The following is a 22,024-nucleotide window of genomic DNA, read 5'->3' as shown; positions in this document are numbered from 1 at the left end:
CTAGGTGGCTCCCTGTGGGTGACTTCAGGGCCCTGGCTCAAACTCCAGCAGCACCAGTCAGCTGCAGCTGGGCTCCCTCCAGCCCAGGCTCCCATTTCTCCAGGGTGCCTACCCGGTCCAACAGCCCTGGCAGCTCCTGCAGCTCCAGGCAGCTTCCTTGGCCCCAGGCTCCTGGAGGCGCTCCAGGCTCCAGAGCACTGGGGAAGGCCAGTTCCAGTGGCCCCAGCTGGCTCCACAACCCCAGGCTGGCAGTTCCCATCCCCAGGCTGCCAACGGGACATTTATTCCTTCCACTAGGCCTAAGGAAGCACATGATGTTATATTTAAAACAAATGTGAAAGCTCTGAAAGCTAGGCATGTAGAAAGACCAGCTAGGGACCTTAAAACCAGTGGAATCACACAGCGATGAGTTCCCTGGGTTTTCTTTTTGCTTCTAATGCCCCAAATTTGAAACTGAAGATGCTAGCCATCTGGAACTATCAACGGACATAAACCAAAAAAAACACCTAGTGAACAGTCTGCTCCCTAAAGCCAAAAGACCAGTAAAGTGGCAGCCTAGCGGAAAACTTTTAGACAATGGCCACTCTACGCCAGCTGAATGCCACAGGGAAAAATATATGGCTCTATTCCCACACGTGCCAGAGAAGGCTAAGTGGGGAGTGAAGACTTTTATCTCCATCAGGCAGAAATGAGCTCTCTCTCTGTGGAGTCGGTGGGGACCATGCGGGATGTCTGGGCATCTACCTCCATCCAGCAATAATGAGGCCACATGGGGAGCAGCAAGGAGGCTCTCGTGGCCTTCCCAGCCAGGGAGGAACAGTAGGGCCTAGTGTGGAACCAAAATGACCACCCCTCCTCAGCAGTAATGAGGATCCCCCTTGTGCGTTGTTCGTAGGGCCATGTGGGGAACCTGGGCTTCCAGCTCTATCTGGCAGTAAAGAGGTGGGACCTGATTCCCTGCCAAGTGTGTCAGAGGAAGCCAGCTAAAACGGAGGTTTAAATAAAAGCTAGTCTTACAATATTCAGAACGTCCAGGTTTCAACTGAAAGTCACTGGTCATGTCAAGAACCAAAAATATATCAAACTAAATGAAAAAAGGCAACCAGGATATTAATTAAATGTTAGAATTAGCTGATGGAGATTTTAAAGCAGCTATGATAAAAATCCTTCATCAAGCAACTAGTAGCATGCTTGAAAAAAAAATGGAAGAGTCTTAGCAAAAAAATAGGAAACATCAGTAAATAATAGATAATACACAACCAAACCAAATGGAAATTTTACAACTGAAAAATACATAAATTCCAGGGATTAGAATGCCTGTCACAACCATGTGCATGCATTAGAAGACTCAACATAGAAAATAAGTCCATTTCCCAAACTGATATATAGGTTTAATGCAGATCCTATGAAAAGGCAAGCATGATATTTTTATAAATATAGAAAAGATAATTTGAAACTATATATAGAAAAGCAAAGGAAATAAAATAGCTAAAAGAATTTTCAAAAAGATTAAGGTGGGAAGAATCAGTCTGTATGATTTCAAGACATTATATAGCTACAGTAACCATGATGGTATTGGCAGAGGAGTAGACAGGTAGATCAATTGAAGAGAATAGAGAATCCAGAAATAAAGCCACAGAAATATGCCCAATAAGGATATAAAGATGGCAAATAAGCACAAGAAAAGATATAAACATCTTAGCCATTAGGGAATCTCAAATTAAAATTTCAATGAGCTATCACTACATGCTGATTAAAATAACTAAAATAAAAAATACTGACACCACCGAATGCTGGTGAGAATGCAGAGAAACTGGATCCCTCATCCATTGCTGGTGGGAATGCAAACTCATACAGTCATTTTAGAAAACTATTTAATCATTTCTTAAAAACCAAACATGCTATTACTATACCACTCAGCAATTGCCCTTCTGAGGATTTAGCTCATAAAAATTAAAGAGTATGTTCATGCAAAACCTATAAATGAATGTTTAAAGCAGCTTTATTTGAAATAGCCAAGACCTGAAAACAACCCAGATGCCTTTGAGTAGCTTAATGGTTAAACAGCTGAGATACATCTATACATGAAATACCAGTTAGCAGTAAAAAGGAAGTAATTGTTGGTGCGCAGAATAACCTGGATAAATCTCCAGAGAATTATGTGGAGGGGGGAAAGTCCATTTCAGAAGATCACATAATTTATTACTCCATTTTTATAACATTTTTGAGATGGAGAAATTATAGAGGTAGAGAACAGAGCAGTGGTTTTCAGGGGTTAAGGCAGGGTGGAGTTGAGGTGAAAGTGGGTGTGGCTTTAAAGGGCAACATGAGGGATTCTGGGGGTGATGGGAATATGCATCCTGTCAATATTCTGGATGTGATGTTGTACTACAAGTTTGCCAGATGTTACCCTTGGGGGAAATTGGGTAACAGGTACATTGGATCTGTTAGCACTTCTTACAACTATATGAAAATCTACAATTATTTCAAAATAAAAAGGTTAATTTAAAATATTTGAACAAATAACTCAATGGTCAAAGTGGCAAAATAAAATCCTGAAATAATTAATAAATAGAAATATAAACCACCTTACATAGAATATACCATAAACAAAATTAAGTGAGCAACTGTAAATTGTGAGTACTGTTTGAGTGTAAATAGACAGCAATAAACTGATACTAGTAAAGGTAAACTAAAAAAAACTACAGAAGAAATTTATAATTTAAGTAAACCTAGAGAAATATTCAAACAAAATGGTAACTAATGGCTTTTGACAAAATATTTTTTTGTCTCTCAAATTAATACATTTTAAAGTTAATATTCAGTGATGGAGAATGAATAGTAAAATTTTTAAAAATTATGTTTTTATTGATTTCAGAGAGAGGAAGAGAGAGGGAGAGAGAGATAGAAACATCAATGATAAGAGTCATTGATCGGCTGCCTCCTGCCCGCCCCCTGCTGGGGATCGAGCCCGCAACCCGGGCTTGTGCCCTGACCAGGAATCAAACCCCGATCGCCTGACCCTAGGTGGACGCTCAACCTCTGAGCCACGCCCGGCCGGGCCATACATTTTAAATAGGCGAATCATATTGTGTAAATTATGTGACAATAAAGCAGTTGTATTTTTTATTAATTTATATTTATTGTTGAAAGTATTACCGGTGCCCCCTTTTTCCCCCTTGACCCCTTCTACCCCACCCCAGCCCCCACACCAGGCCTTCACCACACTATTGTCTGTGTCCATGAGTTATGCATATATGCATATAAGTTCTTTGGTTAATCAATAAAGCTGTTTTTAAAAGACTATTATTACATAACTTATAATGTAAATAAATATATACATATATATGAAAATTTATATTGGAATTTGATACCAAATGATAGAAGACAATCTAATGCCAGAACTTCAGATAAATGTAAAATCAGCTTCACTTTATCTAGAATGAAATATTATACAGAATTTAAAACATATTGATCGTAAATGTCTAATAATATCTAAGAATTCATACAATATGTTAAATTATACAAAATTACATATGAACAGTATAAACTATACTATGTAGATAGTTCTATGTGTGTGCAGATTCACACACACACATTTTTTTAAATAGCCTGGATATAAACATACAATAATTTTAACAGTGACTTTATCTTTAGTAATGTGATCATTAATTATTTTTTGTTCATTTTTTAAATTTTTGTTTTTTAGTTCCCTTCACATCTTCTACATTTATGTAATTTACATGTATTACTTTTATATTTTTTTATTAATAAAAACATTCAGTTTAAAATTTTAAAATACAAACTCAAAGAGCTTCATTGCTAAAGAATGAAATAAATCATTATTAAACTATTGGGAATTTTGCTGAATGTCTTGGTTTTAGTTTTATTATCTATGAAATGGAAATGATAAGAATACATCAAAGTATTTACGAAGACAAAGCAAAATAATTTGGAAAGCTCCTGATTCATCTCAGAGTCCCGCTCGCCAGGGAGAGAGGCAGCAAGGCCCCCTGAACTGAGAGACACGAGGAGAAGAGCAGGGGCAGAGGCCGCCCGTCGCCCCTCGCAGGGCGAGTGCAGAGGGCCCCAAAGGAGCACTCACAATCGGTCTCAGGCTAAATCTCCTCTTCAACAAAGGACTCAAACCCCTGCAAGGATTCTGGGTCAAACTATTGGCTAAATCTCCTCTTCAACAAAGGACTCAAACCCCTGCAAGGATTCTGGGTCAAACTATTGACAGGCTCTTTGTGAAGTCTTGGTGAGGAGAAATTTTCCAAATAAAGGCTTAGGAAAAAACTGACATAAATTACAATACTACACCACTTTCATAGAAAGAACTAAAAAGGCAACTGACAGCCATGAAACATAGAGTAGTTGCAAATGGTGTATTTATTCCAAATTCCCCATTCTAAGTATGTCCCAAACTTAAGTTTCATGGGAATAAAATTACTACCTTACACTTGCATAACACTTTCTGCATTTAAAAGTTTCCCTTATGCATTATCTACATTTCTTAGCTGGCTTTATATATTTTGTTATTCAGGTGCAATCATTATATTTTATATCTATTTTATGAATGTGGAAAGACTCAGAGAAATTATATGATTTAATAACATGGCTAATAAGAGATGGAACCAAGATTTCAATCTACATCTTCTAACCCAAAAAAGTATTTTCACTCACCTCCCCTTGTATTTAAATAAGCAAGCTGTTACTTTTTCTCTTTTTTTCCTGAAATCTTCTGAGAGCATTAACTTGGGAAAAATTGCCTTTGGGAATGGAGATTTGGCACAAATCTTGGGGAGGGGGGCAATCTATGGCATTATTTCAAATAAAGAGTGGTTTAAAAATTAATAGTGTGGTAGGTTAATTATTCCTACAAACCTTTTTTTCTCCCAATAATGAAGTAGAGTCTACGTACCCAGCCCTTCAATATGGGCTGCCCTTGTGACTTGCTGTGACCAACAGACTGTGTCTGAAAAATATTTTATGACTTCTGAATCCAAGACTTAAGAGATCTTGGGGCTTCTGCTCTGTCCTCTTAGACCATCGCTGCCTGTGCAGAGGCTCAGCATAGATTCCTTCAGGATGAGAGATCTAGTGAAGTCGGACAAGTGAAGAGAGCAGCTCAACTGTCACAGTCTTGCCAACCACTGGAGCTAAGGCCCCACACATGAGTGAGGTCTCCAGAGACTATACAGCCCCACCCAACACACCAGTGACTAAAAGTCCAGGGTGAGCCCAGCTGGCAGGATGTGGTGCAGAAACTAGCTATCGGAAATGAGTGGTGCCCACATCACAAACCCACAGAATCATGAACTAATAAATAATTATTGTTTGAAGCCACTGAGTTCTGCAGTGCTTTCTTATTCAGCAATACATAACAATGACTGATGGTGAAAGCATTTAGACCACCATCACAGACCACCATCGTCATGGGTTTATATTAAAAGGACTTATATAAAAAGCAAAAATAAAATCTGTTCTCATTAGAAGACAGCTTGATGATTTATTAATGATGATGCTTCATCATTACTGAGAATTTGAATTGTGATAAAAGCTCAGCTGGGCAATGAATTATATATGATGCTAATGCAGGGAGCATTTACATTTATACTCTCTTATAGCCATTAAATAATACTCATGAAAATGATTTGTGGTGTGTTATTTCATTATCTACACCGAGAACATGAAAAAGGAATTGACTTTTTACAAAAGTAAATGAAAAGCCACTATTAATAATTCCAGTCTCAATGCTTTGAATTCTTAGCCATAAATATGCATTTAATCAAATAAGTCATATAACTATCTGAGTTTGTAAACTGAGAGATCAGAAAGCTGCAGTTGTCACCTTCTTTCATAATCTAGCTATTTCATTGTTTCTCAAAATATAAATCACAGTTTCAGTAAAAACATTATAACTTGAAAGTTATTTATAAAGAATTATAGCTTTCATATCATCCCAAGACATGCTCACATAATCAAATTACACTTGAATCAACAATTCACTAAAATCAATATAGTTGCTCTATATAGTTGCTCTAATCTATGGATTTCTTCTTCTTTCTTTTAAATTAAATTTATTGGGTAGCAGTGAATTTTCTCTATATAAAGGGTTCAAGGTTAGAAACCAAAAGTGTTAGTTCTGAAACAAATACAGTGTCAATATAACCTTGAAGAATGAAATTGATTGGATTTCTTTCTCTCTGTTTTCAATGCAAATAGAGTGTGAATATAACTGTAAAGAATCAAATTGATTTATTTCTCTGTTTCCAATTAAGCTATCATTTATTAGTTAGCAGAAAAAATATTCTAAGGAGTATCAAATAATACAAGGAGAGATCATATAAGTAACATTTATAAGAAGTATCAAGTCTAGAATCAAATGCAACTGACAGAACATAAAGATCAATAAAAAACTAATGAGGTAGAAAATATACTATTTTCATGTGTCTGTTCTGGTTTCTAAATTTCACCTGGGACTCCAGGAGGGAGAGGGCACTGGAGAGAGCAAGAGGAAGAAAGCAAAAGAGGGGAAGTAGGGTGAACAGTGTTGGGAAGGAAAGTTTCTGGATAGCAGTGACAGCCACAGTAAGCAATAACTAGTCCCCTTGGGACACTGATTCCATCATTAGAATGGGACATATGAATGAAAAAAAGACTGAAGAAAAAAATTTAGACAAGTGAAGCTACAAGAGAATGTCCCCTATAAACTGGACAATTTTCAGAGATTACAGTGCAAAGGTTGACTAAATTCCCACTAATCGAAGAAGACAGGCTTCATTTAATACATGGGGCCTTCAGGAGTAACGTCAGAGAGGCCATAACTTCAAAGAGTGGCTAAATTGTCCATAGAATATACACTTTTCAAGGCTCAACCTAAGAGAGTTTAAAAATAAGAGTTGAAAATATTAAATTGAACTGCAAGTTATCTATCAACCAGAAGAAAAGTCCACTACTCTTCAGAACATCTTCACTCAACAATACAAAATTCATAATACAGGGGAGGGGGAAAAGTTGGTTTACAGTTTTGAGTATGCAAAACACAGAGTTTATTCCTGTATTATTATTTATGAATTATTGTATTATTTTCCATATGAACAACTGTAAGCCAACTTTTGCCCCACCCTGTATCTGCTACCCAACAAAAAATAACTAAACCTAGAAGAGGCAGGAAAATGCAACTCATAACCTGAAGCATTAACTACCTAATAAATAGACGACCAGAATGACAAAAGTGAAATAATTAAGAGATGAAGACATTAAAATACTTATTTTAATTGTGCTCCATAAGTTCAGGGACATAAAAGAAAATATAAACTTAATGAGGAATGTATATGAGGATATAAAAAAAGGGACTTAAAAAATAGAAATGAAAATTTCACAGATTAGCATAGCATAAGTGAAGTAAACCTGATCTAAAAATGGAAACTTTTCCATACAAAGAAGAAAGAGAAAAAAAATAAAGCAAAAAAACTTTAGCGTCCTCTAGAGCAGTATTAGGCACACTAACAAATGAGTAATTGGAGTATTATAGGGGAATATATATATATAAATATTTCTTTATAAATATTATTATTATTTTTTAAATGGTATATATTTGAGGAATTGTTATATTAGATCTCAAGTTAGGCCTAGGTTAATACATCCTCAGACTAATTCCTGATGAAAAGAAAATGGTACCATATATCTTTTAAAAAATATATTATTGGCTATATTCCCTATGCTGTATTTATTTATTTAATTATTTATTTATTTAATTTTTTTAAAAACGATAATAGTTTATTGATTTTTTTTTAAAGAGAGAGGAAGGGAGAGGGGGAGAGAGAGAGAAACACTGATGTGAGAGCACAACATCCATCAGCTGCCTCCTGCACGCCCCCAACCTAGGACCTAGCCTGAAACCAAAGCACGTGCCCTTGAGCAGGAATCAAACTGGCAGCCTTCTGGTGCAAGGAACAGTGCTCAACCAGCTGAGCCACACTGGCTTTATTAAGATATAATTGACATATAATAAAGTGTAAGTTGAAGGTAAACAATGCAATGATTTGATGTACATATATATTGTGAAACGTTTACCACAATAAGCTTAGTTAGCATATCCTTCACCTCACATAGTTACCTTTTGTGTGTGTGAAGTAGAACATTTAAGAACAACTTTCATAGCAGCTTTCAAGTATACAATATAGTAGTCACTATAGTCACTTATACAGTAGATTCCCAGAGCTGCTTCATCTTATAGCTGCAAGTTTATACCCTTTCACCAACATCTTCCCATTTCTCATATCCCTCAGACCCTGGAAACTATCAATCTAATCTCTGTTTCTCTGAGTTTAGCTTTTTTAAATTTCACATACTCCAGTATATCTTTATTGATAAAGAAAATGCTTTCTGATTGAAAACAGTAACTCCCTTATTGGGAATAATTAGAAAATCAGCATAAAAGCACTCCACACTTCAAAATGTCATATTTGCCCACTTTTAGCCATTTTTTATACCTTTTTAAAATATTTTTTTAATTGACTTCAGAGAGAGGAAGGGAGAGGGAGAGAGAGAGAAACATCAATGATGAGTCCTTGATCGGCTGCTTCCTGCACACCCCCAGCTGGGGATCGAGCCCGCAGCCCTGGCATGTGCCCTGACCAGGATTGAGCAACAGTCTCCTGGGTGATGGGTCAGTCAGTGCTCAGCCACTGAGCCAGGCCAGCCAGGCTATTTCATCATTTTTCAATCTCCATACAAAACTAAATGTAATTTAAAAGAATGATAATAGCCTCCAATGTGAGTTCAAGGAGGGTAAACAGTCTGGGAAAAATAAACTTTGTCTTCCTTTCAATCTTACTTTGATCCTGCTCTGCTTGTATTTTTGATAGCACAAAGATACATATGAAAACATCACAACAGGTATGTGATACACATTTTGACATTGAAATTGGAGCTCTATGAATAATTAAAGTCAAGGACATTAAAGAAAACATCACTCTAGCTTTCTTGTTATATTTTGTTTCCAGTATATTTCTTTTAAGTATATTTCTATGGTAAAGTATGAATAATTATGAATAACAATAATCATTTCAATATCTATATTTCTATATATTTGACAAGTTAGAGAAGTCATGCCATGTTTTAGAAGCCTCTAAATAACACTTACTGACAAAGCATAGCGGTATTCTTATGAACAAAAATATCCAGAAAATACTAATTTAAAAAAATATATAGCATTGCTCTTATAACATTTTAAAGAAATGTCAGCTATCTTTTAATATTCATTTTAAAGACAAAGTGTTCTCTTTTTTTAAATTGACAACACAGCTAAACTCTTACTGGTTGTTAATGACTGGGACACCATTTTTTCCTTCATAGTCTAATAAACTGATGTCAAAATACAGAGACACAACATAGTCATTAATGCTAATAAGTAGGTTTAGGGAAATGGTGACAAAGTTTCTAATTTGTGTTTCACTACAATTTTAACAGAAAGTTGAATTTTTGTAGAGCTAATTTCAAAGAAAACCTGATAAACTTATTGTCATATTGATTTATCAGGAAAGAAAATGGCTAGTCTAGTGCCATCCCTTTAAGTATAAATAGCAGTCAAATTAGATACTTATCAATATTATAGATCTTATTATATTCTTTTAAAGAAGGAATACCATCTTCTGACTCACAGGGTGGACTCCTGAAAAGTAGCATTTCTTTCTTGTTCAGGGATGAGATATTTTCTTAAATTCATTATATTAATCATAGCCACTCCATTATTAGACTGGAGGGTAGATAAAATGTACATGGTTTTCTTTCCTACACATATCCTTCCATAAAAGATTCTTTTTTAAAAAAGGAAACTCTTCATAGTTTTGAAAAAACATAAAAATTGGACTTTTCATGATAATAAGTGAAATAAGCAGATAGAACAAATGTTGATACTGCACCTGTTTATGTGTTTACTTCATGAAGTGACCCTATGTTTTCAGGCGCTCTTTTTCCCCCTCAGTGTCTGCTGTCTAAGTTTTAAGTAAGAATTTTTATAAGTTGCTGTCACTTGTTTACTTAAAAAGATGGAAAAATCTGTCATGAGCACCAAGAGTGAACTGATATAAAGTGCAAGTTATTTCAGCGGCAAGGGAAGAGGCTACCCTCTTACTGCCCCGAGTTGAGAGTAACGGATGGTACAAGGCAAAGGTGCTGTGAACCCCACGCAATAGAAGCATGTGCTCCCTATCATCGGGGCAGAGGGGCACTGCCTTATTCCGCACTCGGACCCACCCCGTGTGGAGTGGCTATGTCCTCATTTTTAAAGGAAGACACTGAAGTTTATTCAGAGGAGTTAGGGACATAGTGCCAGTTGTTCAGCAAGCAGGAGAAAGGTGAGAAGCCAAGGCAGACCTGCTGGCTCCTCGAGTCCGTCTTAGCTTTAATCCTCCAGCATAAATAAGGGAGCAGCTGTGATCAGTGGAGATGACTAAGGAGAGTCAAGAGTCCTGGGGCTGATGACAATATCTGAGGGAACAGAAAGCAGGGCTGAGAGCAGCTCAAATAATGGGGATTTCAGGATTGAATCAGCCTCAGCTGTGCCAATGACATTGCTAATGCACTCATCCCAATATACTCAACCTCTCTCTCTCCTCTTTCTCTCTCACCCCCCTCATCCATACATTAACTTTATGCCAGTGTTGGCTGTTTCATGTGATACTTCAATGTTAGCCTAAACATTCTAAGTGCATATGTACACATGTAGTTCTTTCCATGGAATATTCCCTAATTTTTTGGTCTTCTGGCCAGGGTCAGTGTAAACTTCACTAACATCACCTGGGTTCATACTGAAGAGTATAGATAGAGAGGGCCGCAGTGGGGTTATGACAGGACCATAGGTTTCTATCTCCTTTGCTCTGATTGAACTTGACGTTTCTTAAATCTGTTGAGCTTTAAATGTTATAATACTACTTATTTCACAGGATTATTTTAAAAATTAAAGGTAATACTCATTTAAAAGTAACTTATAATTTATGTTTAATTAAATGTTTATAGCATTTTTATGTTTAATACAGCTTTTTCCTATTTACCATAATTCTTTCCAAGGACTGTGGTTTTTCCTTCCTTTTTGTTTTTTGAGCCATGATTTAGGACAATGTCAAAAACATTGGAATTTTTGCTAATAACTTTATACTATATGCATATCTCCCCAATTTCTTATCTCCACCATACACAGAGAATAAATAGGGCCCCAAAATAGCTTATGAATTTAGTTATTTTCCAAAGTTTATTTCCAAAGTCATGATATTGTAGTCATTCACTACATTGAAATTTTTTTTCATTTTTATTAGAACAAAAATGACCTTTTTGTTCTCTTCAGCCACTATTCTATTAGAAGAAACCTTGTCTTGCCTGGTGCTTTTACAGTTAAAGCTGATGGATTCAGTACAGACTGTCCAAGTCATTTTATCTTTACTTACAAAGGAAGCCAACTGAGTGATGGAATGATGCTTTATAACACTAACAGTGCACTTCATTTGTAGTTATTAAACACTCAGCAGGCTCCTCGCCACACTGACATTTGTTCCCCAGTCAAGGTTCCTGTTTGACATGGCCCCACTGTGTAAGGTGCCATTTACTGAAAATGAGAATTCAGCTTGGATAATTAATAAATGCCACGATGCTCTCAAACAAATGCATAGCTTGAAATATGAGAAATAAAATGCACACTCCAAGGACAAACAACACAAGTTCTCCTGCCTGGCATTTTAAAGTTTGCAAAGTATTAAGTGGACAGCTGGCCCTGTCTTTTTCTCAACACAGGAGCCACTCTGAAAAATCCCTAATAGATGGTTAGATGGCCTGATCTTGAAGTATCATACCTTGGGAAATAAACTCACAGGTTACTAGATTGCTAATTTTACATGGATAAGCAAACTCTTCCTCTAACTTGCTCTGTGAATTTGGACACGTTCCTTGACCTCTGTAAGCCTCTATTCTTACATATCTGAAATGGATATGCATCTTGTCTTTCCCAAAGTGTAATGTGCAAGCCAATGGTGGGGCAAGGGCTTATTTCAGGAGACTAATAAACTTTCTAAAAATTCCATAATTGTTTTATTTTTATGAGGTTTAGAAAAAAAGTGAAACTAGCTATATCATACCCATTCTTTCCAGGCTAACAATTCTCAAGAGGAGCCTAAAGTAAGTAGAAATATTAGGTCTAGTATCAACTTTAAAAAAATTAAGTACGTAAATAATGATACAGGTGATCTAAAGATGAAAAATCTCTAGATTTGTATTTAATAATTTATTATAAAGCATTTGGAAAACTTCTTGGCATGACAAAAATTACATGTTATTGTTGCTCTTATTATTGGTGGTGGTGGTGACAGTAGTGAAAATAGTATTAGGATATTGACCAAAAGTCTACTTACAGTTATTGGTTTTGTTTCTGGGTATTTTTGGTTTTGTTTTGGTTTTGCTTTGTTTGAAACTCTTCATAATACTTCTTTCTTGGAAGAAATTCAAAATAATTCTATCACATCATAACAAAAAATTAAAGTGGCTATATTTTAAACATTAAATTTTTCTTGTTTGTTGACTGCCATTACCACACATATCTGCAACTTCAAGGTAGTGGACAGCTGCCAAGTTATAGTCTCCAGGAAACTTAAATGAAAACTTAACTCAGAGAGCTAATGCTACTCAATGGAAAGACTAAAACACTAAATAATATGATTCATGTATATGAAACTTTTTAGGCCAAGAGTTCTTCTGCCATCTATTATTTCATTTGATATTTATAACGACAACAGAAGGCGGCAATGAATAACATGCCATTTAACAAATGAGAAAGATGTGACCTGGTGAAATTAAAGGCATGACCAAAATTCACACAAATTGTGCTGGAAAAATAATTCTCTCTCATTTAAAGAGAAAAGCAATACTGAGGTTATAGTTTCAATAAAATAGCCAGAAAAAAAAAAAATTTTAAATAGAAAGATTTTGTATTTTAAAATCAATTTCCCCCTAAGTTTAATTTCTTTGCCAAAAAATTAAAGTTTACTTTAAAAATAAATGTGTTTTTATCATCATAAAGCAGTCTGTGTAAGAATATAGTTACAGTTGGTTTGAAAATATTTTTTTTTTCTTTCAGGGGAAATGAAATGAAGCAATTAGAATATTGCATCTTATATTTTACAAGATTACTGGAGAACACATAAACACATACTTCAAATTAAAATCAGGTTAGAAAATACTATGAATTATTTAGTTCTTAATTAAATAGCATAAAATTATTTGAGTCTTGAAGAAATGATCACTGTTTTCCACTTTTCCTCTTTGCTACACAGTCAGCATGTAACCTTTACTCGTATTAACAAACAGCTGTCATTATTATATCTCACTTTCTCCCAAAAAAAGATGCAGGGATAATTTGGTTGGTCTATCTGAAAGGCCCAGGGATTAATTCAATTACCTAAACACTCATTCTTCAGAAATAATGCCTCACATTACGCTATGGCATCGACCTGAGTGAGAGTCCCTTGTTAATTGCCTCCTCCTGTACCACCTTTACATCTGTTATTTGAGAAACATTCAAGGGAATGTCCCCAAACTTTCTATTTTTGAGGATTATCTTTTTTTTTTAATATGTGTTTGATATATACTACTTAAGAGTTTCACAACTTCATCTACTCTACAAACATGTTCACCTTTTCTTACAATATCTTTAGGTGATTTTTTTCATTATGTAAAGCCAGGAAGATTTTCCCTTTGATGTTAGAACACTGCAATTGCATTCAACTTTTTCATTTTCAAACATGGAATATCATTAGTATTCAAAGAATTGTAAGCAGATGTCATCAGTCCATTCTCTTTTAAGCAAGAGTGGAACTAAATTATTGAATACATAATTTTAGTTTCAAAATAACACATAAAAACTACATTTGCTATGTGCTACAGTGTACTAGATACTATTCTTAGAAATTTATTTGTAAGAACTCAATATAACAAATTAATAAAATACGTTCTCTTATGAGCTATATTTTATAGACATGGAAACTAGCACTACGTGGTTAAATAATTTACTTAATTATTGCATAACTGTAGAGTAGAAATGTGTAGGCAGAATAATTACTACCCCAAAATGTCCATGGTATAATCCCTGAAATTTGTAAATATATGTTACATAAATGGTTAGAGAGCACTGGATTGCATATGGAATTTATGAGGCTAATCTGTCGACTTCAAGATAGGAAGTTTATCCTGGGCTACTGCGGTGGACCCACTATAATCACAAAGATTTTTAAAAGAAGCAGGAGACAAAAGAAAAGTCAGTGTCAGGGTGATGCCATGTGTGAAAGCCTTAAGCAGCCGTTGCTGGCTTGGAAAATAAGCAGCTATGAGCCAAAGAATGCAGGCAGCCTTCAGAAACTGTAAAGACACAGAAACAAATTTTCACCTCTAGCTCCCAGGAGGAGTGCAGCCCTGCTTGATTCTAACCCAATGGGACCCATGTCAGAAATCTGACCTCCAGAGCTGTCTGATAATAAATGTTTCTTTAAGCCACGGAGACTGTGATAATTTGATACGGCAGCAATAGTCGACTAATATGCAAAGAAAGGACTTCATTTATCCTTTTATTCATTCATATAATACTTAAATTTCTGGACTATGGTAAAGAATATGTTAAGTTCCTGCATTATGTTAAGCTTTTCTTAAGTTCCTGTAATTGTTTTGTTTCACTGAAATACAGCAGTGAACAAAACAAATAAAAATGTATTCTCATGGAGCTCACATTTTGCTGGATATGAGGCAGCGGTAATTGAAGCCAGGTAGCCAAGTTCCAGAGGCCTCAAGCTATGTTATCCTATTTCCAATAAGTGTTGGAATGAATGTTGCCCTGATCTAAAACTCTAAAGTTGTGTTTAGGAATAAAGATATTTTAGGCAGTTGAAATATGTTTATATCTTATTTTTTTTAAATATGTCTTTATGGATTTCAGAGAGAGGAAGGGAGAGGGAGAGAGAGAGAGAGAGAGAAACATCAATGATGAGTCATTGATCGGCTGCTCCTGCACGCCCCCTACTGGGGAATGAGCCCGCAACCCCGGCATGTGCCCTGACTGGGAATCGAGCCACAATCTCCTGGATCCTAGGTCAATGCTCAACCTCTGAGCCACACGGCCAGGCTGTTTGTATCTTATTAAGACACACTTAGGGTCCCCTATCAGTACATATCCACCCTAATACACTAACTTTTGTTTTGTTTTGTTTTGTTGTTGTTGAAGCAGGTATCAGGGGTATAAAGAAAGTAACTTTTAAAAATTAACTCTGGGATTTATTTTTTTAAATATTTCTAAAAAGTGTAATTTATTCCAATACCCTATGGCAGGGCATCTAAACCACAGATTTATGAAGACATGAAATTCTTGATTTTTAAAATATGGAACAAGTACATCTAAATGATAATGCAAAGAAGAATGTTGAGTTTGTTTCTTAAATACAGTGAAAACTTTGAAACACATCTTGCTGATAAATTTGATGAGATTATTAATTTTTAGTATTAAAAAAGAGATGCAATTTCACCCTGAAGCAGTTATCTTATGGCTCTTACTCCTAGACATTTTGCAGACCTCATTAATCACAGGAATTCAATTTTAACTACACCTAATTTTCTATGGATTTACCATTTTATTTTCACATAATGCCATGAAAATTGCCATATGTTTGAAAAATTTGCACCATTCAGTAAGTAGGAATATTTTATGGAAGATGTAAAAGCTCTGAAGGAAGATATATTCATGAAAAATATTAAAATAGCATAAAACATAAACAGCTACAGTTGTTTGAGGCTTTTATCAGTGTTAACACAAATGCACAGTCATTGAAAATAATGCATTATATTGAGTATTTAATACTCAGTTCAAAGTTTTTAGCAGAAACAGAAAATAAGAATGTAAAAATAATAATAATTATAATAACAATAACCCCAGGCTTCTTTCCTTGAGTATTTTTTTTCTTACAGATGTCAGTTGTTTAAAACTAAGGAAAAAAATACACTTCTACAATATCAGTAATCAAAATTTAAAACAGATAAAGTGAAAAGCATAGTTTGTAATTGACTCTTTAAACAGATGTCTGACTCTCTAAATGCATGATATATAAAATTTATATTGATTTTATTTTAAATTCCAAGGGCTTTCTTTTTCTTTTTTTGCAGTATAGTATATTTAATGAACCCTAATTATGTATCAAACACTGCGAAAGGTGCTAGAGAACAAAAGAGTGCAGTCTTTATGCTTTGGGAGCTTGGTCTAGTACAGTGGTTTTAAACCATGTGTGTGTGTGTCGGGGGGCTGGGGAGAATTTCTTGTCTTTCCTCAAGGGAATTTGGCAATATCTGAAGACATTTCTGATTGTCACAACTTGGGGGAAGGGCAGGTGCTACAATTACATAGTGAGTAGAGGCTAAGAATGCAGTTAAACATCCTAGAATTCACAGAACAGGCTCCTACCACAAAGAATTATCCAACTCAAATGTCAGCTGTGCCACTGTTGAGAACCCTGACTGTAGAATAGTACCAGACTGAGAGTCAGAGTAGATCTAAGAATAGAGAATTATCTTTGATGCTATTAGTCCAAGAATATAACTCAGTAATAAAAATAAAAAATACAACCTAAAATTCCCCTAGTTCTGACTGAATACTATAGACTTAGATTAAGTAGAAAAGATTATGGGTATTGGATTAAGACAGCTGGATCCAATAGCAACTTCTTATATAACTCATGTTCCTCTTCTATACAATTGGGAGAACAGAGAAAATGCCTTAGATTTTTCTGAGATTGTAATAGAGCTAAAGTATGTAAATGCCTGATGTATGGGAGACTTAATACACTTCCACTGAGTTACATTTTAGTATGAGTCCTGCCCAGAGCAGAATTTGAGTAAGTGCTTGATTGCAGGGCTGTAAGTGATATATCGGTATATTGGGAAGGTGAACATTTAAGGCAGAAAGGAGGTAGCTTCAGGAGTGAGCCAGAGGAGGAGGAAATGTCCATATGAAGGAAGTTTGCTGAGGTCCCTGCTGTGGGAAAGAGATGCTATTCTGGTGGTACCTTCTGAAAGCCAACAGAGTCCTTCCCAGAGTTGTACACTTCGAAAAAGATGGGCAGGGACATTTATATCCAGAATGTCATTCCTCCTTCTTTGAAAATTTCCCCCAGGAGTGTGAATTCCCTGGCGATTCAGTCTTGCTTGCATAAAAGCCAAGGGCTGGATGAGCTCCCTGCTTTGGGGAAGGCCCTGGATGAGAAAGTCGTCCTGCCTGTTCTGCATGTGGGATGTTAACATGGGGAGGAGGGAATCTGAGCACCCACTTAACGGTCTGCTGAAGAAATCAGATGCGAGTTAACAAAATGTGGCAAGGGCAACAAAGGCCTCTTCTATACCTCATTTTAATAAAATGTGATAATTTTTAAATAATAGCTTTAATAATGTATACAAGAGCACTGCAAATACAAAATGCCAAATGGTCACATTAATCAAGATTTGGAATTAATTTCATAGTAAACTGTGAACAATCCTATGAGACTATTAAACACACAGCATTTAAGAACCCTGTTTCCTGATTAATGGATGATTGAAACTCAACAATCAAACATAAACACACAAACAAACACAATCCAATTAATAATAAATTACTGAACAGAAATCATTGAAGACTGGGGCTTAATTCACCTGTTAGTTGTGTGGTACCGTAGGAACATTATACATTCTTAAGCAAACAGAGCAGAGTTCCAATACTGTCTCTGAATGAACCATGGAAATGTGTTAATTAATTTGAGCATGTTTCTTTACCATCAAAGGTGTATGTTAATATGCTGAGACAAAAATTATTATTAAGAATAAATAATTTATAAAAGACTCAACAAGAAATAACTGTCAAGAGCTGTGAAGGGTCTCAGTCTTTATTCTTCTGTCAAGCTAACAAGTTTGCCTGGTACAGTTCCCTAGGTGATGGTAGAAGATGTGGGATTCCTGGGTTAGAGATGAAAGACAATTTATTACTCACAGAAATAGCAGAAGACAGAGTCTCAGCATTTTCCCACTGTTTCCCTGAGCTCCAGTTCCCACAGGGTGACATAAAAGGGCCAGATAACAGCTGTACATGAGGTGGGTTATATTGTAGGTTAGGGAGCCCAAATCTTTCTTGGCAGCGAGCATGCTTGCCTTTTGTTTCAGAAGGAGACAATGTATATGAAAGACTGCAAGTGATCCTGCCCCTTGCCACAGACATGAGCACTAGCTCTACCTTCCACACCTATTCACTATGCAGATATCTTAACAATATAGTCAGTAACCAACTATAGAAATTACCCCATAAAGAATACTCTCAGGTACATGTATATGATGGAATACTACTCAGCCATAAGAAAAGATGAAATGCTGCAACAACATGGGCAGATCTGAAAGTATCATGCTAAGTGAAATAAGACAGCAAAAGTCAAGAACCATACGATCTCACTGATATGTGGCATATAAAACTGAAGGCAACAAATGAACAAACAAGAAAAGCAAACACTCATAGACATAGACAGTAATTTCCCGGGGGAGGGGGGGAGGGTAGTAGAGAGTAAAGGGGACCAAATATATGGCGATAGAAGATTTGACTCTGGGTGGTGGGCACACAATGCAATATACAGATGATGTATCATAGAATTGTACATTTGAAACCTATATAATTTTATTAACCAACATCACCCCAATAAATTTAATTTAAAAATCTATATAGTCAGGACAAAGTTCACTCAAGTACTTTGCTCACAAGATGTGGGGAAATGAGACACACCCATAAAGAATTGTCTCCCACAGCAACTACTTACATATTAAATAGCCTCACTTTTTTCCACTTTTGCTATTAAGGAAAAAGCCTTACATAGACAAAAATCTTTACATAATTCTAAAACTATAATTTCCAAATACATAAACTTAAAGTACAGCATACATGGCTTAGATTTTTATATTCTCAGAATTTAAAAGTTGCATAAATTGTTTTAATAAATGAGCCTTATAATTAATGCTTCCAAGATAAGCTTTGAGCCATGTTATGATCTGTTGAATTTAAATATGCATATGTTATATTCACATAGTTAATGACCCCATGCATACATAATACTCAGTATTTGACTCCTTGAAATAGTAATATGCCACAATACCCTCAAAAGCCTTTGCTTTAATACCATACACACACACTTTAATTATGTCTATCTTCTCATTGTTGCCTGAATTTAAATTCATTTCTTTATCCCTCAAGCCTAAATGGGAAATGTCTCTTTTAAGTTTAGTGACAACTACTCTGCAAAATATAGCCCTCACTAGAATTAGCCAGCTAGAGGCATAAAAGATGAAGGGAGATTAGATAAGTGGAGAAGAAATAATCTTATAGCATACTTTTAATTTTAGAGCTCGGCTTCACTTTTTAATTTCATCTCATGTGATCATTGGTCCATTCAAAATCCTGATGATATTTTGATTACATTCACTTAAGAATTAAGGACCTGTCTCATGGTTTAGTGGCTTGGAAAAGCCACTATTGGTTGTAAAAGCACTCAAACAAATAAGCAAATTAAAGCACAGTACACACACATGCACATGTGTGTGTGTACACACAGGCATATTCCAATAGTAAACCAACCTACCCACATAAACACTTTCTCTTTATTCAGATGTAAATCAAATCACCCAAAGAAAATACTTTACCAATGTATGCCTTAGCCAGCATTTACATACTAAAATAAGTATGAAGCCAAACAATTATGGCTTTAAAAAAGTGCAAAATTTTGGGATAATTTTTTGGGAGACAAAACTGGAGCTGATTATCTTACATTCTGACTTCTAAATGCTTTTATCCAGGTAAGAGATCCAGTTGGCAGTTAAGTAAATAGGACAAAAGGTCTGGCATAACACATAGAATCTATATGGTTGATTTTAAACTCATCACTGTATAGCTGGTAACTTCAGAGGGAAAGGCAGTTACAATGAAAACAGAGACAGGCTGAATATAAACTCCCAGAGAAAAATAACATTTAAGAATCGGTGATAAAAAATATATCAGAAACACACACACCAAAGAAACCACCTAGCAACATTGTTGAATAAGAAGGCATAATGCTGTAGGTGTGAAGAGCCAAGGGAAGAGAAACTTTAAAGGTTTGGCACAGACTTTAAGAAAGAGGAAAAGTGAAAACAGACTGATAGTTAGAGCAGGACTGTCAGCCTTACAAAGACCTGTCTCTAGGTTTGGAGGGCCATATATGTCTGGGATCGCTAAATAGCCCTCTCTAGGGCAGAGCTCAGAGGTCAAATCCTCCATGATCCCATTGCATTGGTTCAGCATTTAATGCAAGTGAAGTGAGTAGCAGGGAATAGGCCAGGAAATGTACACTATACTAGAAGTAATTATAAAAAAATTAAAGTAGATGGTTTCTGCTCTCATTCTCTTATTTCCCCTAAAAATTCCTATTTGTATCAAAAATATCAGGATTATACAGTTTTATACATTGTTTAATAGTACTTTCACATGTTAGCCTTCTATTTACAAAATATCAGGCTATTAAATGAGGCAATTATTCTTCACTTGTGAATTTAGCACCCCAAATTGATCGAAAGCCTACCTTGTGATAGATACAAACAGGATTTCTCCACAGTAGGGCATTGCTGTGATCTGGGAAAAAGAACCAGAAGCTAATGACATTAGTGGTACTGACTAGAGTGTAATTAGAAATATGCATCCAAGACTAGGGAGAGCATCCAACTTGTCAAAGGCTGTTTTGGCAAGAAATAGGGATAAATGAACAACTACAGCAAACATAACCCTTGTCACGCCCACACTACAGTAACATGGGTAATATAGACAAGTAAATGGCAATTATAATAAGAGGTTGTAAGAACTATGGTCAGAGGGTGTGTGGGGAGGCTACTAAGAGAAGACACAGAAGAGAAGGTGGGGGTGGCAACTTGGGAATTAGTCTGAGAAAGCACCTATTGGAAATGGTATCTAAAACAGACCTGAACGGTAAGAAGGAACTAGGTAGACAAGTGGATGGAGCGTGTGTGTTTATGTGTATGTCTGCATGGAGAAAGTGGAGTTTCCACAGAGAAAGTGCTAGGCAAAGAAGAGAGTCTCAACTAAAGCAATAAAAGTTATAGAGAATAAAGCATATTCAGAGATATTGGTTGCACATAACTAAAATAAATAAAATGAGGCTGGAGTAATAAGAAATGACGTAACACAACCTGTAGGGAAGGCTTTAAAAAGGCTTTACCAGGGCATTTTAAATTTTGCCCTAAGGGCAATAAAATTCATCAAGCCATTAAGTTATTTATACACCTTAAGTTTAAGCAACGTTACATGTCAATTATATCTCAACAAAGCTAGAAAAAAAATAATAAACATCCCCAAAGAGCTAAATTGAATAAAATGGGTGGGGGGAGAATAGATGTGCTTCTAGGCGACCAGATTAAAGGCAGTACTAGCACAAAAGTAGTAGGACTAGGTAGAGGTCCCAGTCATATTAAAGTAGTAGATTCTATAGTGTCCAGTATTTTATGCAAGAAAAAAGTCTCTTCCACTGAGTTAAATATAGGATTGAGAAGAAAAGAATTGACAATGATAAGACCCAAGAATTTTATTACCATTTAATAATGTAAAATTGCTTGGATTTTGTAACAGGGCTTTGGAGAATAGTACATGGTAAAAGTCTCTTAGAGCTTTCCGTGAAATAGGATCTTTCTGTGTTCAGGTACAAATGTGGAACTTGTACTGACAGGAAAGGGAAGAGAAAGGCATCTGGGAATGACTGAATGTTTCCCTATGGAAATAAAAGAATGTTTGGCTCCATAATGGAATGGAATTTCAATAACAGATCCCTTCTGGTTACTGTGCCGGAAGCATAAGTTTATAAATTTTACATACCTGATATATTGCTTTAATATGCTTGAGATTTTCTCTTATGCTCATTTACTGTCAATATTTTCCAGTTATCTT

Source organism: Miniopterus natalensis, chromosome 1, assembly GCF_054644295.1.
Source record: "Miniopterus natalensis isolate mMinNat1 chromosome 1, mMinNat1.hap1, whole genome shotgun sequence".
NCBI classification, from domain to species: domain Eukaryota; kingdom Metazoa; phylum Chordata; class Mammalia; order Chiroptera; family Miniopteridae; genus Miniopterus; species Miniopterus natalensis.
The sequence above is the reverse complement of the archived record's forward strand: the minus strand, read 5'-3'. Positions refer to the sequence as shown.